The 5,173-nt window shown below is 39.5% G+C and overlaps 1 pseudogene; it reads right to left on the reverse strand.

Annotated features, from left to right (window-relative positions):
• Positions 1-270: 270 nt before the first annotated feature.
• Positions 271-4,453, reverse strand: LOC138158816 (A-kinase anchor protein 6-like; annotated as a pseudogene).
• Between the last annotated feature and the right edge of the window lie 720 nt (positions 4,454-5,173).

Genomic DNA, 5,173 nt, shown 5'->3' on the forward strand with positions numbered 1-5,173 from the left:
TACAGTTGCTGAAAGCACCATTTGAAAAAAAGCCTTGGTCTGGAAGGCATCTGCTTTTCCCTTTTACAGGTTCTCTTCAGAGGATTCATTTTTTCAGTAATTCAAGTAGCTTTCCACTTCACACATGAGAAATTAATGTAGAGCCAGTAGGTCAGTGCTGTGGTTCTCTCTGCTGCATCAGTGTGATCTGGCAAAAAATCGTTGCTTTTCCTGGGCTTCCAGCAAGTTCTTGTTTTTCCAAACTACCAGGTCTGGGCTGGCAGATTCCAACACTGCTTGGGATGTTACCTGGTTATATCCTTTCACATGTAGCTGGCTTGCTGTCTGGGCCAGAAGTGTTCCCAGCCATCATTTCCAGAGCTGCTAAGACTGAGTCATACAGGTGTTCTGCATGGTCCTCTAGCTCACTGCATCGCCTTGCAATTAGCCCAAGAGCATCCTTTAAAACTGATGTGTTCTCCAACAAGCACTGGAGCAGAATTTCCCCTTTCTGTAAGACACTCTTAGTCAGGGATTGGTGTTCAGCTATGTCTTTTTTAAATTGCTGACAAAGCTGTAGGGAAGACTTGAGACTTGCAAGGTTAGACTTTGGTGGAATCAAGTTGTCCGTAACTTCAGCTACTTTATACAGCCAGCAAATCAGCTCTTCTAGGTAACAGCAAAATATCTTCACACATTGTAGAAGGGACTCTCTTTCTTGGTCCTTCTCTTTCTTTAGATGTTGCCCTTCTCGTTTCAATTCAGGATAAGCCAGCCCAGCAAGCATTTTCCTCAGTGTGAAAGAAGAACTACAGTTGTAAGGCTGCCACCCAGGACCATGGATTCAGGGAGATTCAAAGCTGGAGCGGTCATCTTCATCATCAGCAACCTCTCCTGAGCTGAGAGTCCTGGCTAGAGGATCAGCAACACTTTGAGCTAGCTCTGGAGAGTCAAGACACTATTCCTCCTCCATCTGGGCTCTTACTTCAAGCAAAAGGTCTCCTGTTCCTGTTCCAGTCCTGTCTTCAGGAAGTAACTGGCTATAAGCAGGTTCAGATCTCGTGATGGAGGAGCCCTTCTCTGAGGTCTGGGTTGTTTCGCCTTCTTTGTCTGTATGGTGTTTTTTTCACCCTCCAGACACAGGAATGTGGTCAGGCATGGCCTTCCTGTTGGTCAGCTCTTTTTCCTCCCCCAGTGAGACACATTTTCCTCCACCAGCATCTAGAAAGTGCTGCATGTTGTCCAGAGTCATTGAGCAGTCTGTCTCTAGCTCCTGGCTGTTGCACCCTCCATGGTGCTTCACATTGCCATCCAGCACCATCTCTGCTTTACTCTCACTCTCTGCCAAAGTCTTTTCTTCACTGAGTGCCTTTGACGAGAGACTTCTTACTCTCCCTAGTTCAGGGCCCATCAGCTGTCAGCTCCCTAAAGGAAACGGCAGTATTCAGGAATCCGCTGTCCTGCCTTGGCCCCAACCCCAAATGACCTGGGGTCCCAATGCCTCACAGGGCAGCCAGGGGAGTAGGAGCACAGCCGCCCCAGCCTGCTCCTCCCCTCCTTTCCTCCACCCCCGAGGCAAAGGTTTCTCCCCACCTCCCAATGCCTGGGTTGATAATTCTTGAAATGGCCACAGCTTCTGGTGATCTGGAGTCCCTCCAGTGGGTGGTTGGTCAGGCCCACCGTGGGGCTAAAACCTTAGTGTGGAGCTGGGGTCGGCTCCCAGAGGCTGTGCTGGTCGATTCCTGCTGGTCTGCTGGGCTGTCCTCACCAGGATGTTAGCTTCTTTGTGTCATTTTGTGGGTTCTGTAGCTCTTCAGGGTTTTGTTTGTTTAAAAATTTGTTCAGATCCCCTTTTATATGAATTGGGGGAGGTGGAAGCCAGAGTCCCATGGAAGTCCTGTTTCTACTCCGCCATCTTGACTCTGCCCCCCCTCCCCACTAAAATAATTTTTGGATTCTTGAAGATCAATGTAACAATGGAAAAGGACTCCTTAAGGCAACTATTTTGAATGTCATTTCTCAGAAGAGGGCTAAGCAAAAACAAATAATATTTTGAGTATCCATGATCTGACTAATAATGGCTGACATAACTACAATATTTGAGACTTTACAAAGTACTTAATGTACATCATCTCATTGACCTTTATATTAGTCCTTGGAAAAAATTACTGTAGGTTATATTTTCTCTTTTACAGATGAGTAAACTGAGATTGAAAAGGACTACATGACCAGCACTCTTTCTATCACTCAGATTTTGAATGCTCTTTGCTTTATTACCCATTAAAAAAAAAAAAACCTTCATAGTTTATTTTTTTCCTTTTAATGCACAATAGTTGAAGAGGATTCTGGGAAGATGGCAGAGTAGGTCATAAAATTTCAAACTCTTAAAATTTTCCTCTATAAAAAAGATAACACCTCCAGGCTAACACAGAGCCATGAAATCAAATAAGGGTGTGGTGCAGAACAGGGGTCCTCTTGAAACAATCAGAGAAGATCTGAAGACATATCTCAGGAATGAATTTCCTCCCTGAAGCAAAATCACCTACAAGCTAGGGTCACCAATAACAAGCAGCAAGCTGTTTAACCAAAGAGAAGCTGCTCTGGGATTATCTGGACTGGGAGGTTGCCTGTGCCCCAGCCACAGGAACTTTCACCCCAAAGATGGTGAGAGAAGTTAGACACCTGACCTGATAAAGATCTAGGGAATCTCTGCTAACAAGGAATGCCTGACCCAGCTGTGCTGCAGAGAGTGGTGGGGATAAGAAGGAACCAGCACATGTCCAGTGAATGTAGAAGCAATGGGGTGGGATGTTACTGGCTGTCGGCACCCACAAAAGATTGGAGTTCTTGGTATGAGTAAAAGGTCAGAGGGGAGACCTGAAGAGGATCAGAGGCCAGAGGCACCATCCCCAATACCACAGGACTAGAAGTAATTATAAAAAACTAAATTATCCCTCCTCAAAGAAATGCACAGGCAAAGGAAAAAGAATCCAACCCTAGAAAGCTAGTATGGGAATAGAGAAGATTAGGATTAGTCTTCAGAGGAGGATAATGGGGCAGAGAAACCCTCTTCTACCCCAAAAAGTAATATTAAATGGTCCCCTGCCCAAAAATAATTTATTGAAGAACTTTAAAATGACTTTAAAATCAACTAAGAGAGATTGAGGAAAAGTTAAAAAGAAAAATAAGAGTAATACTAGAAAAAGAAGAAGATTGTGACAAGAAAGTCAACCAATAAGAAAAGGAGATCCAGAATCTTAAAGAAAATGACTCCTTGAAAATCAGATCTGCTCAAGGGGAAGTCAGCAAAGTTATAAGAGATGAAGAACTTACACACACACACACACACACACACACACATATACACACTATATATATTATATATAATGAAAAAATAGAAAAGAATGTGAAAGATTTCACAAAAAAAACAATAAAAAAACAAGAAATAATTAAAGATACTTGTCCTGAAGCATTAGAACAAGAGGGGAAAGTAGAAATAGATTAAATCCACTGATCACCACCTGAAAGAGTACCTATGAGGAAAACTCACAGGAATATTATAGTTAAATTCGTGAAACCCCCAGAACAAAGATGAAATATTACAAGCAACAAGAAAAAAAAATACATATGATGGCACCACCATTAGAATCACACAAGACCCAGTGTTGGTGACCCTGAAAGATTGCAGGTCTTCGAACATATATTGAAGAGCAAAAAAACTGGACCTTCAGCTGAAAATAAACCTGGAAAAGCTAAGCACAATTCTGAATGGGAAAAAAAATGAATAGTTGGTCAGCTGTCAGACTTTGAGTACTTTGAAAAAAACAAATAAACCCTGAACTCAAAAAAAGATTTGACATACATAAAAAAGCCAAGACAAATGCAAGGTATATCCCAATCACCAATTGCAAGGGACTAAATAATAATGTTTACTTTTAACATATGAATGATGTAAAACCTATGTCTAAGATTGATGCTAGTAATTAGTTAGCTTATAAGAAAGATTGGGATATACCTGATTATACTATGACTTCAAAGAGTAAAACTGTTCAAGAACAGCTAAAAGAGTAATTATCTTACACAAATGAGATGCAAGAGGAAAAACTAATATGGAGGAATTTAATTGGGGAGGGTGTTTACATCTAGAAGACTATAAAAGTCTTCTAAATTCAAAAAGAAATAAAACTCTAAGGGGATAGGAAGAAGGGAGAAGATAAAGAAGGGATCTTTAGAGGGGAGGGTGAGGAAATATGTTAAAAGGGGGATATAGAAGGTTTTTTTTTAGATTTAGGGGAATGGGAGGATAAGTGAGGGACTGCTGGAGTGGGGGTAGGTTAAGTAATAGGAAGGCAGGGTAGTAGATAGGAGAGATAGAAAAAAAGAGATATGCATAAACATAAAAACAAGATTAGGAGTAGAATCTCTTAGAGAAAGGATGTGTTTATATTTACATGCATGTATATATATATGGGTATATAAGTATATGTGTATGTATATATCATTACATATATATATACATGCACAACTGTAGCCTTGCAGGGGGGGGGGAAGGGAGGAGGAAGGAAAAAAAAAGAACTAAGTAAAAAGGGTACAGCATAGAACAAAAGAAAACCTACTAGGGAGCAAAAATGATTAACTTTCAACATAATGCACAGTATTTTAATATACAGGCTTTCTTGAAATGATGAGTTATTACTATGTATTCTGAATCCTCTCTATGTTCTGATGTGCACATGATATGTTTCTTTTTCTTATTTTGAAGTTTAATATTTAAGTTTATATTTTTTCTTTTATTATGTATCTATTTTAGTATTTGTTTAAAATAAAAATTTTAAATGCACAATAATTTAAATGCATGCAAAATTGCATTTCATAAATTGCTAATAACATTTTCTCTATTCTGAGGCTATTACTATATTTCTTATGACAAATTTGTCGTTAAAATATAATCAATAATATAGTTATTTACTTAAGGGAATTAATTTAATTGACATCTTCTGGAGAAGTTAACACCCTTTCACTCTTATTCAAGAAACAAATGGCAGTAATTCTAACAAAAAAAAATGTGTAAAAGAGTTTAAGATAATAAACTACCTTATAGCAAAAGAGTAAAAGTTATATTTATATGAGAAATAAATGATCGCACAACTTAGTCATAAAATCTAGGATTGGAACAAGATAAAGGTTTTACATC

This window comes from Petaurus breviceps, unplaced genomic scaffold (assembly GCF_028583685.1).
Source record: "Petaurus breviceps papuanus isolate PSGF00001 unplaced genomic scaffold, PetGlider_PUasm1.0 175, whole genome shotgun sequence".
Taxonomy (NCBI): domain Eukaryota; kingdom Metazoa; phylum Chordata; class Mammalia; order Diprotodontia; family Petauridae; genus Petaurus; species Petaurus breviceps.